The sequence below is a fragment of the Eleutherodactylus coqui genome, chromosome 3 (assembly GCF_035609145.1).
Source record: "Eleutherodactylus coqui strain aEleCoq1 chromosome 3, aEleCoq1.hap1, whole genome shotgun sequence".
Taxonomy (NCBI): domain Eukaryota; kingdom Metazoa; phylum Chordata; class Amphibia; order Anura; family Eleutherodactylidae; genus Eleutherodactylus; species Eleutherodactylus coqui.
This window is the reverse complement of record NC_089839.1, coordinates 29,354,471-29,377,610: the sequence shown is the minus strand read 5'-3', so window position 1 is coordinate 29,377,610 and position 23,140 is coordinate 29,354,471. Positions and strand designations below refer to the sequence as shown.

At 43.5% G+C, this 23,140-nt stretch overlaps 1 protein-coding gene and 1 pseudogene across 1 annotated transcript in view; both read right to left on the bottom strand.

Annotated features, from left to right (window-relative positions):
- The window catches only part of LOC136620111 (uncharacterized), a 534,467-nt gene that overhangs the window by 146,126 nt on the left and 365,201 nt on the right, over nt 1-23,140 (bottom strand).
- Nucleotides 520-22,589, bottom strand: LOC136620542 (zinc finger protein 773-like; annotated as a pseudogene).

The following is a 23,140-nucleotide window of genomic DNA, read 5'->3' as shown; positions in this document are numbered from 1 at the left end:
CTGAACCTGGCAGGACAGAAAACCTATAAAATAAATGACAGAACAATACTGGGATGTACAGAAACAAAGGAGGTACAAACTGACGGATGCACAGAGAGGCAGACTCACGAGAGTGACAGACCGCTGGATACACAAACGGAGAACACAGAACACGAGCAAGTAGCAAGGAAACAAGGTAACTGCCGAAGCAGTGGCTGAACATGAAGTGAAGGGAACAGAAGTCACATCAACACTGCAGCAAGGACTGAAAGGCCCAGAGCGACTACATAGAGCGATGATTAGAAAAGGTGCATCAGCTGAGCAGAAGACCCAGAAACCATTAACCCTAGGAGTGCTGAACGAGAATAAATATAAGCTCAGGGAAAATGGAACGACGTCCATTTCTGCCAGACACTGAGGCAGAGGATTGTGTCTGAACAGTATACCGAACACAGAAGAAACACCCTTGATAAGAAACGATTGACATCATAGCATGTGCTCGAATAGCAAAAATAAGATGACAGAGAATTAATGCACGCTTGTTTTGTTTTTTTATTGGGCAGGTAGATAGGCGCAGCCTTTGATTTAGAATTATAAAGGTGTGCTGTATGATAATATAAGAAAAGATTATTCTGATCACACCAAACTGAGGGTGACGGGTCATGACTTCCAGAGCAGCTGCTATCTTTTCATAACAAATTTGATGCAAGCAAGATTTACCTGTTTTGCAGAGTTGATGCGACAACAATTTGGCGCATTCCAAGGTGGGGCCCCGGGGTGCATCCTTCGTCCAGCTGAGAACCTAGCAACCCTCCACCAAACAGGACAGATTTCTTGGAGCTCCATCAAAAAAGGAAAAAATGCATTTTTCTTACATTTTACTATCTGTCCCTCCTTGCGGCTGTGGGGGTCCCTGACCGCTGGCTAAAGGAAACGCTGCAGTTGTGTTATCTGAGGCCCAAAGAACCATCTAAAGCATCCGGACAGGTGAATAAAATGTAATTTTTGGCCTCATGGCTGTGGGAATGCATACCTGCCTGTGGACATGAGTCCTTATAAAAATCCTGCCTACAACATTGTGTTGTGGCACACGTCATTGAGATGTTAAGCTATACCTCCGAAGTTCAGTAGCCCCTACAACAATAAACCACAACTGTAACATTTACTACTGTCTGAATGTCTTCTCCATTCTGCGAGTTCTCTAATGCTTAACAAGAACTAATTTCCAGGTAAAACTTTTCCCACATTGTAAATATGCGTATGGCTTCACCCTCCCCTATGTTCTAAGACGTGCCACAAGAACCAGCTTTTGTTAAACCATTTTCCACATTCTGAAAATAGCTACTCCCTTTTGAGTTTTTAGATGTCCTACAAGATTTGTTTATCTGTTTGAAACATTTTCCACATTGAGGACATGAAAATGGCTCTCCCCGTATGAGTTCTTAAATGTCCCACAAGAATTTTTTTCTGATTGAAACATTCCCCACATTTTGAACCTAAAAATGGTTTCCTTGCTGTGAGTTCTCAGATGATGTTGAACAAGACTAGATTTTAGGCCAAAACATTTGCCACATTCTGAACATAAAAATGGCTTCTCTCCTTAGATGTTCTACAAGATAGGATTTCAACTTAAAACTTTTTCCACATTCAGGACATGAAAACGGCTTCTCTCCTGTGTGCATTCTCGTACGTTTAAGAAGAATCGATTTCTGGCTAAAATCTTTTTCACAGTCTGAACATGAGAATGGCTTCTCCCCTGTGTGGCTTCTTAGATGTTCCACAAGATATGATTTCCAACTAAAACATTTCCCACATTCAGGACATGAAAACGGCTTCTCTCCTGTGTGCATTCTCGTATGTTTAAGAAGAATCGATTTGTGTCTAAAACTTTTACCACATTCTGAACATGAAAACAGCTTCTATTCTACTTGAATATGTGAGTACGTAGATGTTTAACAAGATATGATTTCTGGCTAAAACATTTTCCACATTTTGAACATGAAAATCGCTCATCTTCCATGTGTATTCTTACATGTCTCAAAAAACTTGACTTGTGTCCAAAGCTTTTCTCACATTTGAGGCATGAAAATGGCTTCTCCCCTGTGTGAGTTCTTAGATGTTCGACAAAATTAGATTTCTTGATAAAACATTTCCCACATTCTGAACATGAAAATGGCCTTTCATCACTATGTGGTCTTTTATAAAAAGGCGGCATACTTTTCCTATTAAAATTCTTTCCATGCTGAAATAGTTCCTCTTGTCCATGAACAGGTCCATGTTTGTTAATCAGTGATTGGTTAGATGAAGGTTGATAGTGACCAGCAGCATCGGAGAATAGATTGCTAGTCTGAAGCACTGACGGTACATTAGGAGTTATTGAATTTATTTGTGTGGTGTAATCTTCTTCTTCCTGATATAGAGATACATTGAGATGTCCATGGGAGCCTCTTATCCAATCTTCACCTGGAAAAAGAAACAAAAATGTCTTAACAATTGATTTATTATTAACTAATCAAGCTTTATTGAGGCAATTACAAGTAAGCAAGGAAATATAAAGTAAAATTGACTTACAAGAAAGCAAATTAGCGTATTATTTCTGTAAAGCACATTTACTTGTATGCAAGTGATGAATGACCAAAGTACTCACAAAAACATAGTAGTGTTTCTGAGTACTTTGTCTACAGAGGTGCCAGAGCCTAATCCATAGTAGAGTAAGAGGTGTTTCTTTTTCTATCTAGACTACATACTATAAATATATCACAATGTTAACAGACCAAGTTTACAAAAAAGAAATTAACAAACCCCACAAAAGAGGTATGTTCCCATGGGAGAACTGTAAGCCGTAGACTCTAGAGTAGGGTTTTATGGAACAGTGGCCAGGAGAAAGCCACATGTAGAACACTTGGTGAACACATGGGAGAGGGGTCTCTACTCAGAGAAGGAAATAAAACCCCTGCGCTCTAGGCGAATAGATAAGCAATGAAAAAAGTAAGTTAACTTATTTCATAAAGGAGTCCAGTGTGGAACTCGTCTGAAATCCAGAATGGCCTGTAGTAAATCCAAGTTGATGGTGCAGAACTCCAGTTTTTTCTTTATTAGTCCAGGTCAGACAGAAAAAAAACAAACAAAATAGGAAATCAAACGGGACTGCGGACAGTCACAGTAAGTGGTATAGGCAACGCGTTTCGGAGGTCTTCTGAATGCCTGTCTTCTCAAGCTTTAGGGAGTATACAAAGTGGGTTCTTTTATAGCATATTTTGAAAGTAAAATGTGGATTTTCCCAGGACGTATGCTAATTTTGGGAACGCCCCCTACTTCTCAAGACATGCCCATGGAAGTTAACTTCATTTCATTGTTTAACCATTCGCAGGGATTTCATTTCCTTCGGTTTTGTTTGATACCATCGAGGTGTATCCTATATCCTGGGAATTCCCCTACGACGGTCTCCCTGGGTGTTGAGGACATCTTCAGGGATTCGGTACTTTGGATAATTAAGTGCATATAAAGCAGACAGATGGGTGGTCCACACCAGGTGAGTCCTTTTTCCAATCCACTTTTCTACTGTTGTTTGGAGCGCTATCCATATATTTACTTCTATCTATACTCAAAATAGACTTTTTGGCTGTAATGGTAAATAGTATGTGGTGCAAACTCAACATTACATATCACCCCAAGAACACCATTCCCAATGTGATGCACGGTGGTGGTCACTTGTCAAACTGTTCAGGACTGAAGGAAAGCTGGAAAGCATGAAATACAGGGCAACTTAGATGTGTTTTCCCTTGGTTCAAAGATAGTAATATGAACTTGGCTCTCAGCTTTCCTCGGATTAAAGGGCAAAAGCTTTCCTATCCATCCACAAACTGCCTATGACTTGTCGGGCAAAAGAAAAAAAACTATGAAATCATCTCCAGATGGCATCATTGCCCTGATGATCTACATAAAATATATCCTCTTGTTTCTAAGGACTGCTGGCGCTGTACCGATCTCAATGCTTCACATCTGGGGGGCATGTCCCCTGTATTCGCTCTCTATGGGATGAGATTTTTCCTTATCTTTTTCAAGATTACTGGAACTTCACTCTCCAATTTACTGCAAGTCCCCTTATTATTAATTATTTCGATCACTTAGAGACTCTGTCACTTACTTTTAGCTCTATAAATCTAAGCTTATGGGCTGAAAGTAGGTGACCTGCCTACACAGTTGTTTCCCCGGGTTTGAGCGCTTAAAGAGCGGTGCTGCTGGGTAGTCCGCCCATCTAATGTTATTATGGGAAGACTACATAGCAGTACCGCTCAATACACTGAAATGTCTTAATACTGCTTGGATGTTTATTCCTTGCATTGGCTTCCCCCCTAAATAGCCCTACTCTTATGGAATGGGTAGCAACTACCCTTCTTCCTCTCCCTCGCACCTATTTCTTATTCTTTCTCCTGCTTCTTCACCGTTTGTTTCCTTCTCCGGTTGGAAGATGTCTTATTCATATGACCAGTTTGCTATAAATTACAAGTTACAATGTTTGATCCCATGACTCCCTTTCTATATAAAAGAAGCCATAAACAGAGTATCAGATTATTGTTTTGGTGTACGTGTTTATGGCGACTTTGTCTTATTCGGTCTGTTGACTTGTACGCCTATGTGGGGCATCTTCCTTCCATTTGTTACAACAGCTTTATTCAATAGGAATTCTATATTATTTATTTTATTATTATACATATACACAGTAACTCTTGAGGGCTCCTTCACATGCTCGTGATTTCACCATGTAATACGCACCCGATGCATGGCCGCGTGATATGCGGTGAATGGAGTCAATCAAAGCACATGGCTTTTCACTATTCCATTCGCATTATCGTGTGAACATTGCGCATAGGTACGCTTGTGAAAAAGATGGCAGAAAGCTCTATTTCACTGTGTATCACGCAGGAACAACCCTATACTTTTCTATGGGTAGCATACGTAATGCTGTCCATATGCAATACATAGTGTTAGGCCAATGCTGGATACGCAATGCCGCTTTGAGACAGAGCAGGGAATTAAAAAAAGAAAAGAAAAGAGACAAGTCACTGTGCATGACCGCGTGTGTGAGATATGTTGTTATGGGCAGCGCACTAACTGCCATATGCAGCGACAGCTGGCTCATCGCCGGCTCCATAGGCTGGTGTAGAGGCCTGAAAAAAGGCACTACAGAGTGCCGTTAAGCTGTGGGGACCGGTAATATAATAACCCTTGGGGGTTTAATCTGAGTCATTTTGCACAGCAGATACAGGTAACCTAGCAACCAGTTAGTAATTTTATTCAGCTGCAGAGGTTAGAAAAAATGCCTAGAGACTCAGATGATGCAGGTAGCCTAGCAACCAGATAGGTTGTGATTGGCTGCAGACAAACTGGTCAGGTGACAGAGGCGATAAATAGCCATACAATGGTCGCAGGAGGAGAGTAATGCCAAGAAGAGAATAGCGAGAAGGAAAAGTGCCAGGGAGGAGAAGGAAAGCACCAGACAAGAGAGAGAGCAGCAGTGACAGAGAGAAGAAAAAATAGGAGCAAGAGAAAGAAAGAGACAAGAGAAGAAAGAGAAAGCAGAGGAACAAGGCGAAGCGAGAAAAATCAGAGAAACCGTGAGTAACAGAGAAGGAGAGTCAGCTTTGACAGTGACTGGAGGAACAATAAAAGAAATGTATGTATGAAAGAGAGATAGAGAAAATAGCACAGTAGTGAAAGGCGCCGTCACTATTGGCGTTTCTTGACAAACTGCATTAATTTCCTTTCGCAGACTATTTTTGTCACCTTGTATTCTCAGTTTCTAATAACTTACAAAGAGTTCTAGCCAAGCCGGCTTGAAGCAGCTAAATCTTATCAGAGTTCAGGACCAGGTCAGATGATGGAAAACAGCCAATATACAATAAGTTTACTATTCAGCCATCATCTTCAGAACCAAGTCCTAATGGCGACTGGGCACTAGCCAAATCACTGTAAAATGGCAAAATAATCCTTGTATTCAGGGCCTGACTACTAGGGGGCAAAAAGTCCCTTCTAGTGTTGGGAAATAGATGCTGTACAATTAGCTAGTTCCCATTCATGGTAAAAACCAGGCTCTTCTGTAAAAGGCCATCTTAACCTCGACCCTGTCCCTTCTGCGCTCCTTCCACCAAGCTGCAAGAGGTCACAGGATTTTACGGCATTTCAGTCAAGATGGCCACCCCTATAGTCAGGTACAGAAAATATCAGAAAAGAAAAGCAGCAAAAAAATATATAAATGATGTAGTTTTACTTACTGAGGCTATACCTGCAATACTGCAGCAGGCCACTACTCAGTGAATGGAGCTGTCTGCTTCCTGCTCCATACAGGGTTATAGCAGTCTGGCAACCAGCTGATTAGCCAGTGGTCCAAATGGCTGATGACCCATCCTGTGGATAGATCAGGCAGTAAAGAAGGCGGATTCATCAGTGCGCATTGGTCATTCTGACATTGAAATCTGTAGCCAAGTATAAAGCTTCTCTCCTCATCTCCCGCCTTGGTATCTGTTCAGCACTCCGATGAATCCCCCTTCTTCATTGCCTGATCTTCTGCACACTCACGGAGGCATCTGCTACCCTGTTTCCCTGAAAATAAGACATACCCTGAAAATAAGACATAGCATGATTTTCCAGAATTTTTGAGGATGCAAAATGATTTTTCAGGATTTTTGAGGATGCTTGAAATATAAGCCCTACTCCAAAATTAAGCCCTGTTAACAGTTAATTAAAAAAGTTAATTTAAATAGTGTCCAGGCAGCTATACATGTAAAAAAGTTAAACCTTTTTGAACAAAAATTAATATAAGACACTGTCTTATTTTTGGGGAAACACGGTAGCAATGTATTGTACACACAAAATACCTATCCAGCTATTAATATTCTATTTCTCACTACTGTTCTCTGTTATCAGCCCCTCTCCACCTTTTTCTTTTTTTTATTTTATTTCAGATTATCCTGTAACTAGGCCATTAATTTTAAAAGAGCTAAAAATCCCATTTAAAATACAAAATGTGGAAAGCAATTACAGAAGATAAAACCCAAAAAGGCAAGAGACCTGGGCCCCTCTCTGCATGCTGCCCACTGTCTTCAAAGTGGTTTTTTTAGAGTTTTATATTTATATGGTTTTCTTCTTTCTTGGTATTAATTCTGTACAATTCTTTACCGATCCGTCATCAGAAGTGACAGATTTCTTTACACAATGTGTTTGTGATGAGTTTGCCACAATTGGGAAGTCTTTTTTTCTTGCTCTAGTCCGTGGAGAATTGAAACTTCTACATCATCACCGTGTCCTTTCCAGGTTAGTGGAGGACCTTGCAGCTCTGCAAGTGACTAATGTCACCACAGGGGTTGCTTTCCCCTGTAACCAGGGCTCCTATGGACGCCCTAGCTACAGTGGGATAGTGTCAAATAAAGAAAAAAAAATGTGAATGTCCCCCAGAGGTCTTGTATGACGTCATGGGGGACATAGATAGTAAAAAAAACACAATTACATACATAAGTAAAACAAAATTACAGAATAAAACAACAATACATACAAAAGAAAGAGAATAACACAAAGCAGACGACAACAAAAACCGTCGCCGTATGCACCCTGTAAACCAAAACCATACATACTATATATCAAAACGTCCGAAACAAATAGAGGAACCCATCCCCATACTTTATTTTAGTGTAAATATAAAAATAATTTTTAAAAAATTATAAAATGTTAAAAAAAATGATTTTTCTTTAGCTTTTTACCCCCAATAAAACTAAAAAAAACGGGAAAAAAGTCAGTGAAAAAGATATAAAAAAATAGTCCGATATGTCACGGAAAAAAAAACGCAGCAAAAATAATTTTGGCAGCTAAAGGAAAAAAAATAGAGCAGTAAAACCGCCACATCGGTAAAATCCCTAAAAAGTGTCTGGTCCTTAAGGTACAAAACAGCTTGGCCCTTAAGGGGTTAAGAAGTAAGTCGCCACCAATACCCTTTGCGTTTTTTATATATATAAATATATAAAGGATAACAGTAATAATAGTTAGCAGGAGGCAGAAGTCTTTCTGAACTTCATATAAGTTATCCCATTAACCCCTTCAGTGGCAGGCTTATTATTACCATGTCAGCGGAGATTTTCCTGAGGTAATTGGAAGTTGCAAACGTGTACAGTGGCACAATAAGTGTGTGTCCTGGCCAGCATTTCAGCACTAGAGCTGTCCACGGAAATCTTCCGGGCTTCAACTGCATGGTCAGTGCAGCAAGCCCCGGAGATTTTCCGGGCATGCCTCTAGAGGGATTAATAGAGGAATTTACAATTACACAAAATTTATGAAAGGCTCTTACCATTCACTGATACCGATGTGGGTTTATCCAGTCCAGTTGATGTTCCACCAGAATCTTTCTGCAAAATTACCACAATAAGACATGAAAAAAAAGACCCTTAGTTTAAAACCCCCCAGAAGACATGTCTGCCCGAAAGGAGAATGATCTGCTCAGGTGGTGATCAGACCGGATCAACCATCAACTAAGTATCTTACACATCACTTTGCTGCATGAAATGCTTGGCGTCTATTTTGCGGTGGACGTTCTGCTCATTAACCCCCTTAAAGGGGTTGTCCCGCGACAGCAAGTGGGTCTATACACTTCTGTATGGCCATATTAATGCACTTTGTAATGTACATTGTGCATTAATTATGAGCCATACAGAAGTTATCAGGTTATTCACTTACCTGTTCCGTTGCTGGCGTCCTCGTCTCCATGGTGCCGTCTAATTTTCAGCGTCTAATCGCCGGATTAGACGCGTTTGCGCTGTCCGGTCTTCTTCTTTTCTGAATGGGGCCGCTCGTGCCGGAGAGCAGCTCCTTGTAGCTCCGCCCCGTCACGTGCCGATTCCAGCCAATCAGGAGGCTGGAATCGGCAATGGACCGCACAGAAGACCTGCGGTCCACCGAGGGAGAAGATCCCGGCGGCCATCTTCACCAGGTAAGTAAGAAGTCACCGGAGCGTGGGGATTCAGGTAAGCACTGTGCAGTTTTCTTGTTTAACCCCTGTATCGGGTTTGTCTCGCGCCGAACGGGGGGGCTATTGAAAAAATGCCCCCCCCCCCTTTTTTTTTTTTTTTTTTTTTTACATTTTCCCTCCCTCCTTTTAAAAAATTGTAACTCCTTTATTTATCTATCGGCGTCGCTGTATGAGGGCTTGTTTTTTGCGGGACGAGTTGTATTTTCATTGGTATTATTTAATCTACCGCATAATGTACTGAAAAACTGTAATTGGAGTAAAATGAAAAAAGACACGACATTCCGCCATCTTTCAGTGCGTCTTGTTCTACGGCGCACAAACTGCAACAAAAATGACCTGATAACTTTATTCTACGGGTCAGTACGATTACTACGATACCAAACTTATTTAGTTTTTTTCTTGCTGTACTACTTGTATTTTTTTCAAAAGACATTTAATTTTTTTAAATTATTTTTTGTCGCCATCTTCTGCGCACAATAACATCTTTATTTTTCCGCGGATGTAGTTGTGCGCAGGCTTATTTTTTGCGAGCCATCCTGTAGCTTACGTTGGTACCATTTCAGAATACATACGACTTTTTGATCGCTTTTTATTGCATTTTCTCTGGGAGATGGGGTGACCGAAAAAGCGCATTTCTGGCGTTCTTTATTTTATTTATTTTTTTCGGACCATGTTCACCGTGCAGGGGAAATAATGTGCTACTTTGATAGATCGGACATTTACGGACGCGGCGATACCAAATACATATTTTTATTTTATGATTTAGATTTATCTATTATGATGGTTACTCATTCAGTTGCATCCGACCCTCGGTCACTCCATGGGTCAATGTTCTCCATGCATTTCTGTCTTTCACGGTTTCTTTCAATTCCGCGATTGACATGTTCATGGTGGCCTTGATCATATCTAGCCATCTTGTTCTTTGTCGTTTTATTATAGATATGTCAAGGGGGTGATTTAAACTTTTTTTACTTTTTTTTTCTACTTGTTCTTTTAGCCCCCCCAAGGAGACCACAACTAGCGATGCTTTGATCGCTCCTGCAGTATGATGTAATGCCATTACATTACATCACATCATACTGCAATCTGACAGGCAGTCTATCAAGCCACCCCACAGAGATGGCTTGATAGGCAGTCTACTTAGGCAGCCCTGGGGCCTTTCAGAAGGCCCAGGGCTGCAATGACACCAGCACCCGTACAGGCCCCCCAAACGTAATTTGGAGGATTTAACTGCCACTGTTAGAATTGACAGTGGCATTTAAAGGATTAATAGCACTGATCAGCCGTGCAGCTGTTGCCCACAGTTGTCAGACGCCCACGCTGTATGAAGAGAGGGCGCCCTGCGATCTCTCTTCACACATACCCGTACGCTGCAGGACATAAATGTACGTCCTGGAGCATTAAGGGGTTAACAACCCAGTTCGGAGGTTATTCAGTAACATCACAGCTTTTACAGTAAGGAAGCCTTTTTTGAACGCTTCAGTCAAAGACTGTCCGCTTTTGTCTTTGATGGTGATGGTGACCTTACCATGAAAAGCTGCTCACAATATTCTTATGTTTCTACAATTTTATCTTGTCCCCTCAGTCTCTTCTCCAAACTCAAGAAATTTTATTACTGCGGTTCTCGAGAACTCTTATCTATTTTCTTACTTCTCTTTGTACTTTTTTCACCTCTGGTGCTTAAAAATTGAGCTGCATATTCTAGATGAGGCTAGGCTAATATATTCTAAGGCATTAGGTTCATGTATCTAACAAGTTACAGGAGATGTCTCGAGGAAGCAGTGAATTTTTTTTTTTGCCCAGTCCCCCTTATTAAGCATACATTACTAAGCCCCCCCTGTAAATGACTTTTCTAGCTGGTTTGTACTTACCGTTCCAGCGTTTCAGCAACTTATAAAAGTTTCCCCAAGATGGCCGCCGGCTCTTTTCCCGTCGCTTGCTGCAGCCCGACGTGCGCGCTCCCGAGACGCTACCAGCTGTGTCTCCATGGCAACCAGGCGCCCCGCAGCCGCCGACCGGACCCACCGCAGCCGCCGACCAGTCACCCACCGCCAGGCAGCAGGTAACCGGCGCTAGCCCCCGGCTCCCCAGCGCTACGCTCCCGGCTCCCCAGCGCTACGCTCCCGGCTCCCCAGTGCTAGACCCTCAGCCCAGGTGAAGGCCCCGGAGCCCAGCGCTAGGTTCCGGAGCCCAGGTGAAGGCCCCGGAGCCCAGCGCTAGGTTCCGGAGCCCAGGTGAAGGCCCCGGAGCCCAGCGCTAGGTTCCGGAGCCCAGGTGAAGGCCCCGGAGCCCAGCGCTAGGTTCCGGAGCCCAGCGCTGGGCTCCGGGGCCTTCACCTGTCAGTGAACATCACCCCCGACCCATCACTTACCTGGGCGGCTTCTCGGGACAGCTGGACACCTGGGCGGCTTCTCGGGACGGCAGCTCCAGTTTCTGCACCTTCCTCTAACAGAGGATGGTACAGAATGGCCGCTCCAGCGCGCTCCCGAGCAGTGACAGCTCGTCTGCGCATGCGCAGAAGAGCTGTAGCGGGGAGCACACTGAAGCGGCTCGGGCTGAGAGCAGAAGACCGGACTGCGCAAGCGCGTCTAAAAAAGCAAGCTGCCAGCGAATTTAGACGGAACCATGGAGACGGGGACGCTAGCAACGGAGCAGGTAAGTGGAATAACTTCTGTATGGCTCATATTTAATGCACGATGTACATTACAAAGTGCATTAATATGGCCATACGGAAGTGTATACCCCCACTTGGTTTCGCGAGACAACCCCTTTAATGACTCTTTAGTACATGATTGTGTTTTGCCTTGGAAGCAGCTGGCTGGCATTGTGCTGCAATTTGGATCTTTGCTGCAGAACTTTACATTCATCCACATTTAATCTCCAAAAAGCTGAAAGTTTATGAACCCTGTAGTGTGGATCCTGGCTTCTTTTATAACACCACAAACCATTTACAGAGGCTGCTGACCACAACCAACATTAAACAGATGACATAAAGCATATACAGTGATACCTTGGGTTGCAAGTGCATCAGCTTGTGAGCTTTTTAGCTTGCGAGCAGGCTGTCTCCTGAATTTTTGCTCTGATTTAAGAGCAAACACTCACTTGGGTTACGAGCCTTGCTCTCAATGGGGCCACCGCTTGAAAGCAATGGTGTGCTGGCAACCTCTTCCCTGAAAATCATCCCCATGAAGTGTAAAAAATAAAAAACATATACCACCTGTCCAGTGTTGCCGGGGCACAGCCACGTGTAGCCATGTCTTCTCCCTTCACTGTTCTGAAGCTTTTCAGTAGCACTTGGCCATTCACTGAATGACAGATGAGTGCTGCCTGTGATTGGCCTAGCACTGTGACCAATCACAGGCAGCACTCTGCTATTCACTGAATTCAATGAATGGCAGAGTGCTGCCTGAGATCGGCTGAGCGCTGTGACAAATCACAGGCAGCCCTCATCTGTCATTCAATGAATGGCCGAGTGCTGCCTATGATTGGCTGAGCACTCAGCCAATCAGACGCAGCCCTTTCATCAGGCGGGGATTTCAAATCCCCGTCTGCTGAAAAGCTTCAGAACAGTGCAGAGAGTAGACGCGGCTAAACGCGGCTGAGCCCCGGCAGCGGCGGACAGGCGAGTATATATTTTTTTTATTTTTTACACTTGATAGGGATGATTTTCAGGGAAGGGCTTATATTTAAAGCACTTCCCTGAAAATCACTGCAAGGGTTGCTGGCAGAGCATTGCTTTCAATGGGGCTGCCGTTATCCCCATTGAAATCAATGGGAGAGCTTGCAGTCCGGAATGGATTAATGGCTATTCCATTCATTTCAATGGGGAAGATTTATTTGATTTACGAGTGTTTTGGGTTAAGAGCTCCGTCACGGAACGGATTAAACTCTTAGGGCTCCTTTCCACTGGCGATAGCGATATCGCTGCGAGAAAATCGCAATGTTAAAATGGCAACGCTGCAAAATCGCACGCTTTTGCGTTGCGAGAATCTGTTTTGCCATTGCACTGTATGGGTGACAGAAAAATGCAAAACGCTGAAACAATCCTCCTGCTGCGATTTTTTTTAATCCTCGCATCGTAGCTTGCCCTTAAACATCGCTAGTGGAAAGGTTGTCATAGAACAACATGTGTGGGACTTTCCTGCGAGAGCTCGCACTGTCGCATCTCTCTGAAAACGTGTGATTACCTCGCCAGTGGAAAGGAGCCCTTAACCAAAAGGTACCACTGTATATAGGGTACTCCACTGCTACTAGAGAAGTTTTGTAGAAAATGTAATTAGATTAGCGTAAAGAGGGTTTGCAAAAATCCCAGCTTCATCTACCTGATGATCCAGTGGGACATGTTCCTCTTCCTCTGGACAATCCTGGGAATATAGAGGACTGGGACATCTCTCTGGGGGATTTCTCTGACTGGATCCATCTATGGGAAATAACCAGAGACTGAATACATTATATATCTGATGGTCAGATGATGGCGAGACTAGCCGACCCTCAAAACTGTCCTCTACAATAAATGAAGGTCTCCTCATACCTGGTGATGTGAGGGGCTGCTGATCCTCCATCATGACATCCTTGTACAGATCCTTGTGTCCTTCTAAATACTCCAACTTCTCAATCTTGATGTCTTGACAATCCTGGGAATATAGAGGACTGGGACATCTCTCTGGGGGATTTCTCTGACTGGATCCATCTATAGGAAATAACTAGAGAGACTGAATACATTGTATATCTGATGATCAGATGATTGTGAGACTAGGCTGACCCTCAAAACTGTCCCCTACAATCAATGAAGGTCTCCTCTTACCCGGTGATGTGAAGGGCTGCTGATCCTCCATCATGACATCCTTGTACAGATCCTTGTGCCCTTCTAAATACTCCCACTCCTCCATGGAGAAATAGACAGTGATGTCCTGACACCTTATAGGAACCTGACACACACAATATACCGTCATCCTCCAGACTTCTCCCTTGGCGGTATTATATAGTATCCCGCATTCCCAGGAGCGCTCACCTCTCTGGTCAGCAGCTCGGTGATCCTGTGGGTCAGTTCTAGGATCTTCTGCTCATGTATCAGTGAATGAGGTGAAGGCTCGGTGATGGGGCTCTGGGTCCGGCTCCGTCCTCCTGACACACAGGGGGTCACACACTCACCAGACGACTTCTTCACTACTGTGTAATCCTGTGGATGGTGAGACACTGATCACTACATGGAGGCTAAGAATCCTTCACCTTTCCTATCATTCCCCTGTTTATTACTAGAGATAAGAGTGACATCATGTGAAGCTCTCACCTCCCCAGTTATCCAGTAGATGATCTCCAGGGTGAGGTCTAATATCCGGGCAGCCATGTGGTCTCTGTCCTTCTCCATCTTTGGTGGGTCATTGATGGAAAGGACCATCATCTTTATCTGTGAGAGTCCTGTACCTAAGGAACCTGAGGGAGACAAGAACATCTTCCATGAAGTGTCTCACTACTAGGAGATTATGGAGGATTATTGACAGCATACAACGAACAGAAACGGACAAGTAGTGTGTTTTCAGATACATAGACCTCTTCAGACAGCTGGATAGAGTATATTAGTTGAAATGCTTTATACACATATGAAGTTTATATCCTTTATGTAGGCTTAACTGATTAATAATTAGTTAAAACTGCCAGTGTATACGTTTAGAAATGTGACTAATTAAGAGTTTATAGACCAATTGAACAATAACCCAGAGGAAAATTGTCCTTCAGACCAACGTCACCGCACATACTGAGTTTCAAGGGCCAACGATAGCAAATGAATTGTAATAAGCTATGCATATGCATAGACAAGGTGCATATTACGGTAGTAATGCCTTTCTAAAACCTATAAATATCACCACCTGTTCTCTAAATAACATAGTATGTTAGGCTGACTGAAGGCAATGTCCATCTAGTTCAGCCTGTTTCAACCCCCCTGTTGATCCAGAGGAAGGCAACAAACCCCAAGAGGCAGAAGCCAATTAGCCCATTTGGGGGAAAAATTCCTTCCCGACTCCATAATGGCAGTAAGAATAATCCCTGGATCAACAGTTGATAGTTCCTACCTGAATGTAAGACCCGGAACAACAACCCCACTGGTCACTTAATGTCTATATCCTGCAATATCCTTCCGCTCAAGAAAAGCATCTAGTCCCTTCTTAAACTCCTCTATGGATTTTGCCATCACCACGTCCTCAGACAGAGAGTTCCAAAGTCTCACTGCTCTTACAGTAAAGAACCCCCTCCTGTGTTGGTGATGAAACCTGCTTTCTTCTAGACGCAGCAGATGCCTTCTTGTTACCGTTGCAGTCCTGGGTATAAACAGATCATGGGAGAGGTCCTTGTATTGTCCCCTCATGTATTTATACATTGTTATTGGGTCGCCCCTTAGCCGTCTTTTTTCCAGGGTGAATAATCCTCATATTGATAGCCTCTCTGGATATTCCAGTCCTCCCATTCCATTTATTAATTTAGTTGCCCTTCTTTGTACCCCTCAAGCACTGCAACATCTTTCCTGAGCACCGGTGACCAGAACTGTACACAGTATTCCATGTGGGGCCTGACGAGTGCCTTATATAGTGGAAGAATAATGTTCTCGTCCCTCACCCCTATGGCTCTTTTAATGCACCCTAAGACTATTAGCTTTTGCAGCAGCTGACTGGCATTGGTTACTCCAGTTCAGTCTACAGTCCACTAGTACCCCCCGGTCTTTTTCCATCTCCCTTTCCCTAGCATTACCCCATTTAGTGTATATTGGTGACATCCGTTTCTCCTCCCCATGTGCATAACCTTACATTTATCAACACCGAACTTCATCTGACATTTTTCTGCCCAAGCCCCCAGCTTATCCAGGTCCTTTTGTAGCCGCACATTGTCCTCTGTTGTATTAATTGTCTTATATAATTTTGTAACATCTGCAAATATTGATATTTTGCTGTGTAGCCCCTCTATCAGGTCATTGATAAATATATTGAACAGGATGGGGTCTAATACAAAGCCCTGTGGCACCCCAACAGCAACGGTGGCCCAATTAGAGTACGAACCATTTATTACCACCCTCTGCTTTCTATCTCTGAGACAGTTCTTTACCCAGATACACACATTTTCACCCAGACTGAGCGGTCTCATTTTATATATCAGCCTATTATGCAGCACGGTGTCAAATGCTTTACAGAAGTCCAGATATACAAGATCAATAGACTCTCCCAGTTCCAGGCCAGAACTTACTTCATTGTAGAAGCTGATCAGATTGGTCTGACATGATCGACCCCTCATGAACCCATGCTGGTGAGGATTTATTTTGTTGTTCTCCTTGAGGTATTCTAGGATGGCGTCTCTCAGAAACCCCTCAAATATTTTTCCAGTTATTAAAGTGAGACTTACCGGCCTGTAGTTACCAGGCTCACTTTTGGACCCCTTTTTGTATATTGGAACCACACTGGCAATGCGCCAATCCAATGGTACAACACGGGTCTCTATAGTGTCCATAAATATTAGAAATAGCGGCCTAGCTATCACATCACTTAGTTCCCTTAGAACCCTTGGGTGTATTCCATCTGGACCCCGCGATTTATTGATTTGAATCCTCTTTAACCAACTCTGCACTCTTCTGTGTTAGGTATGCTATATGTAGTGGGCGGTTCGTTTTATTCCCCTACATCTCGTGTGACATTTCCTTTTCATTCGTGAATACACTTGAAAAGAAACCTTTTTATAGATTTGCCTTCCCCCCCATCGTCTTCTATGGTTTCTCCTGCATTATTCATTAAAGGGCCAGTGCTCTCAGTGCAAATCCGTTTGCTGTTAATATAGTTGAAGAATAGTTTAGGGTTATTTTTGCTCTCTTTGGCGATCAGTGTTTCTGCCTCCTCCTTAGCAATTTTGATCTTTCTCTTACATATTTTGCTTTTTTCCCTGTACGATTTTAGCACTTCTTCGCTGCCTTCTTGCTTTAGTAGTTTGAACGCTTTCTTTTTTTCATTTATTGTCCCTCTTACAGTCCTGTCGAACCACAATGGTTTCCTTCTACTTGTGGTTGTTTTTTTTTTTTTTTTTTTAAAGGGAATGAACTGCTCACATGAGGTGATTAGGAGGTTTTTAAACTTTTCCCATTTGTCCTCTGTACTGATATTTTTGAGGACGTTGTCCCAATTAATGTTACCGATAGTAGCTCTGAGATGATCAAATTTTGCTTTACTAAAGTTTTTAGTTTATTTGTCGCTCCCTGATAAGGCTTCTTATTGAATGACAGCTGGAAATTTATTATATTGTGGTCACTGTTCCCCAAGTGTCCCTCAACCTGCACCCCCATTATTCGTTCCGGTTTGTTAGTTAACAGAAAGTCCAGAGTGGCCCTCCCTCTATTTGGCTCCCGCACAAGTTGGGTAAGGTAGTTATCTTTAATTGTTTTCAGGAACTTATCACCCTTGTGAGATTTGCAGGTTTTGTTTTCCCATATTATATCCGGGTAATTAAAGTCCCCCATGATGATTGCTTTGTTGGGGTTTGACACCTCTTCTATCTGCCTTAGTAGTAAGGTTTCTGTTTCTTCTGTTGCTTTTGGTGACCTATAGAAAACCCCTATCAGAATTTTGTTTTTGTTTTTTCTCTCTGTATTTCTACCCACAGAGATTCCACGTGTTCATCTCCTGCCCCTATACCCTCCCATAGCCTCGGCATTAAGTAGGATTTAATGTACAGACACACCCTTCCCCTTTTCTGTTGTCTAGATCACACAAGTTCTGTATGGCCAGTCAATAATTATGTGAGCAGCTCATAACTCAATGCTTTTGGAATTTGGAACACAAGAATATACCTGTAGCGCTCCACTGCGCTAACAAACTAACTATATATTTTCATATATTATATCCAGCTGTCTGATGAAGGGGTCTGTGTACATTGAAACACATTACCTGCTGGTTCTAAATAAAGATTTCTTCCTTTGATCTAGATCATTGGCTCATAACCACGTATTGTACTAGAAGAGAAAAATGATGCAGGTGTGCTAAAGAGGACGATCAGTCAATCCAAAGATCAGCATCACTTTATTAACCCATTCCCGCTGCAGGGCATAAGTTTACGTCCTGGGAGCGGGGTACTTCCCGCAACAGGGCGTAAACTTACGTCCTGGAGATAGCGCTGGATCATATGTGATCCAGCGCTATCCCGCAGCGGGAGCCGGCTGTCAGTCACAGCCGGCGTCTCGCTGCAGCAGCGGGGGGGCATCGGAGATGCGCCCGCCACTGTTAACACCTTCCCTGCCGCGATCTAAGTAGATCGCGGCAGGGAAAGAGTTCACAGCGGGAGCGCGGCTCCCTCTGTGTCTCCGGCCGGAACTCGCGATGTCATCGCGAGAGCCCGGCCTGTCACCATGGCAACAGGACGCCAGACACTGGCGTCCTGTATTGCCTATGCCTGAGATCGCTGTATGAGCGATAAGGCATGGGAGAGCAGTAGCTCTGCCATGCCTTATGACAGCGATCATCAGGGCAGTGATTAAAGTCCCTCAGAGGGACACAAACAGTGTAAAAAAAAGAAAGATTTAAAAAATGAATTAAAAAAAAATGTAAAAAAAAAAGAGTAAAAAAACCATTTTTTATGCTTTTTCTCAGATTAGCATAAAAAAAGGTAAAAAAAAAATAAAACCCCACATATTTGGTATTGTCGCGTCCGTAACGATGCGTACAATAAGTTGCACATGCTTTTGACTGTGCACCGAAAAAAACGCTAAAAAAAAAGCTAAAAAACTGAGGCAAAATGCTCATTTTTAGCATTTTGCCTCACTAAAAACGCAATAAAAGTGATCAAAAAAGTCGTATGTACGCCAAAATGGTACCAATAAAATCTACAGCTCGTCTCGCAAAAAATAAGCCCTCATAGAGCTCTGTACATCAAAAAATAAAAAAGTTACGGGACTTTGAATGCAGCAATTTAGAATAGAAAAAAGATTTCCAAAAAAAAGGGTTTTTATTGCAGAAAAGTGGGAAAACCTAAAAAAAATGTTAGAATTTTGGTATCGTTGTAACCGTACCGGTCTGCAGAAAAAATGGAATGTCTCATTTATGCTGCATGATTAACGGTGTAAAAAAAAAAAAAAAAAAATCTATGGCAGAATTGATGCGTTTTCTCTCTCTGCTATCATTAAAAAAAAAATAATTTTACAATACAGTCTATGCACCCAAAATTGGCATCGATAAAAACTACAGTTCGCCACGCAAAAAACAAGCCCTTATACGGCCACGTCCACGGAAAAATAAAAAAGTTATGGCTTTTGAAAAATGGAGATGGAAAAATACCAAAAAATCGCTTGGTCCGCAACGCCAAAATAGGCCATGTCATGAAGGGGTTAAAGTTAGGCAATGCGTTTCTGTGTCGGACCTTCATCTGGCTGTTTACACAGTAATGTGTGAGGACAGGGAGATTTAAAACTCCTGTGGATTAAACCAGTGAGTGGAGTCAGTGAGTCACATGACATCAGAAAACCCACTGAGCACAAGGAGTAATGATAGAAACAAAAATATCAAAACAAGACAGTACAAAAATTCTAAACAACCCATTAAGGACCAAACACCGTAAATTTACTTAACCTATGGATGCCCCAGCTACAGTGGGAAAGTGTCAAATTAACAAAAAACAAATAAAATGTGACTGTCCCCCAGAGGTCTTATATGACATTATGAGGTACATTGATGGTAAAAAAAAAATTAATTACATAAATAAGTAAAACGAAATTACCGAATAAAATAAAAATATACACATATAAAAGAAAATAACCCAAAGCCGACGCCAACCAAAACCATCGCCGTATGCGTCTTGTAATCCAAAACCATACATATTATATATCAAAACGCCAGAAACAAAATGAAGAACCCATTCCTATACTTAATTTTAGCGTAAACATACTAATTTAAAAAGAACTATAAGTGTTAAAAAAAAAAATTATAGCTTTTTGCCCCCAATAATACGAAAAAAAAAATGGGGGAAAAAAGTCAGTGAAAAACATATTAAAAAAATAGCCCTACAAGTCACGAGAAGAAAAAAAAACGCAGCAAAAATAATTTTGGTAGCTGAAAAAAAAATAGGGCAGTTAAACTGCCACATGGGTAAAATCCCTAAAAAGGGTCTTGTCCTAAAGTACAAAACAGCTTGGTCCTAAAGGGGTTAACATAGGAGAGCGAAACGGTGGGTCGGTGAGCAGGAGGGCAGCTTTCATGCTCCATTAGGGAAGCGGAAAAGGGAATCTTTGTGGCTGAATAGATCCATCTCAGGACGGAACTGAACAGCGCCAAACGGACCCTATTGAATATAAAGGGGTCCGTTCGGTTTCTGCTCAGCTTGTGGATGGAATAAAAATAGAGATGAGCGAACCTACTCGGCCACGCCCCTTTTTCACTCGAGCACCGCGATTTTCGAGTACTTCTGTACTCGCGCGAAAAGATTCGGGGGGCGCCGTGGGTGAGTGGGGGGTTACAGCGAGGAGTGGGGGGGGGGGGGGGGGGGGGAGAGAGAGAGGGCTCCCCCCTGTTCCCCGCTGCTACCCCCCGCGCGCCGCCACGCCTCCCCCCAAATCTTTTCACCCGAGTACTGAAGTACTCGAAAATCGCGGTGCTCGATCGAGTAATTACTCGAAATGAGTAGATTCGCTCATCTCTAAATAAAAAGCAACGGTGCGGCACAGAAACTTTAATGAAGTGATGCTGATCTACTGATTGACCGATCGTTTTCTTCAGCGCCTCGATCATTTTTCTCTTCCGGACTCTTCTTTGTTCCGTGGTTACCGGCTGCTGCTGGAGCGTATTTGGGCTTTTATGGTGTTTTGCCGCCGCACAATCACTAGACGTACCAATCCTCTTAACCCTTTATTTATCATACTCTTTTGGGGTCCCATTACACTTGAGGAGCACCTTTCTGTCTCACTTTCACAGACATATTGTACTGTGCTATATCGTGTTACGCCACGTTATCTCGATATAGGAATGTATGTGAGTACCAGCAGGAAGTGAATTCTACATACAAGTTACTGAATTAATGAGCACTGTCCCTTTAAGGCGGTGACACTGTGCGTCGGCGGAACGAGGACAGTATAGCTGCAGGTCTGTACTATCAGATACACCGACGCTGTGTGCGGGCACCAATCACCGCCCCACCGATATCATTACCTTTACAGGGTTATTCCCATCACACAGAGTAATGGACCATCACTAGCATACGTCATCCCTGTGTGGTAGGTGGGGGGGGTCTGACTATCAGGACCCCCAATCCTGAGAATGCAGGGGCTGCAGCTGGCTTAGTGCTGTGTGATAGGAATATAACCCCAGAGAATGGTGACTCTTCCAGGGGTCCGAGAGCAGAACTCGCCTCCGGACCCCACACTGTGTGAGCAGGAGGAGCAGCACTCTCTATGGTTGGTGCTGCCCCCTGCTGGCAGGACGGCTCCCTTTACACAGAATGACAGTTTGCAACAACAGAATCGGCTTGTACAACCTGTTTATACAGGCAGATAAATCTTCGGAGTTTTTCACAAATTGTTGACAATCGCTGTACGAGTGAACGATGAAACAAGTCCGGTTCAAACACATAAAATGAGCGCCGAATGAGAAGCAACTAAATTCGTGTTCGTCATTCCATTGTTGCCCGTATTTACACTGAAGAATTTTCGTTCAAATTCGCACAATCCGTTATTTATTTTTTTAACTACAACTGTTCCGTGTAGACGGGCCCTAAGGCTATGTTGACATCTGTGCGCTGAGGCTCCATCGCACATCCTGTGCGAAATTCTGCATGCAGAACAGCCAAACAAAAGCCAAACAGATCCTAATATAGGAAACGGATCCATTCGGCCAGAAGATCCGCCTTCCCGGCTCCCATAAACACCGCTGCGGACAGAACCGAACAGCTATAATAAACCAACAGGCTTAGGCCTCATGTCCACGGGGAAAATCAGGCCCGCTAGGGATTCTCCATGCAGAATCTGCAGCGGGTCCCTCCTGCCCCGCGGACATGAGCGCTGAAAAGAAGAATAAACTCACCTGCTGCGGGCCGTGCGTTTCTTTCCTTCTTCGCTACCGGATCTTCTTTCTTCGGCCCGGCGGATGTGTTCGGCACGCTGGATGCGTGCCGCATGCATGCGTCGGGCACATCCGCCGGGCCAAAGAAAGAAGATCCGGCCGCGAAGGAAGGAAAGAAACGCACGGCCCGCAGCAGGTGAGCATATTCTGATTTTAGGTCTCCCGCGGATTCGGACGGCTTCCATAGGCTTCAATAGAAGCCTGCAGGAGACCCGCACCTAAATGGAGCATGTCCAGTTTTTTCCTGCACGTGGACCCGCGCCTGCAGGGAAAAATGACATCCGCAGGTATTTAACTACCTGCGGGTGTCTAATGCATCCCTATGGGGCGCGGATCTGCGTGCAGGAAAAACGCTGCGGATTGAAAATCTTAATTTGCCCCGTGAACATGAGGCCTAAAACACACTGAAAAAAACACCTGGAGGGCAAGGAACAAACTAAATGAGCCACAAGTCACGTGTACCCCGACCAGCACTGACCTGCAGAGGGAGCAGTCTAGTGGCTGCAGGACCTTTGGTGAGGTCGCAGTCATGTGACCAGTTACAGAGGAGAGCAGGTGTAGCTGTTAGTGGCTTCAGGACCTTTGATGAGCTCACACAAGTCACATGACAGGACAATGACTCACTTAACTCCTCCCTCACATGCAGATCACGTGACCATTACATCATCAAAGGTCCTGCAGTCACTAGCAGGATATAACAGCTACAGATAAATACCAACTCCAACATACAGGGGAGATGAGATAGCAGTAAGCGCCTCCTGGATCCCCTTGTTATCTTCCACCGGTGGTAGAGTAAATGAAGCGCACATATCTGGAGGCTTCATGGAACTCCTCCTCCAGCACATCCTGACCCCTCCCACACACGTGACTGATCACATGCTCATGACATCATCAAAGGTCCTTTAGCCCACTAGAATTTAGTATTTACCATCCTGTTCTGACAGCCCCGCCTCTTCTTGTAACATTGTATCTACCAGCACCATCTGGGTGTCCCAGCAACCTCATTGGTTCTGATTCACAATTCCAGCAAGCTGATTGGTTGTTTGGCTTGTCTGATTCAACCTTCTTAGTT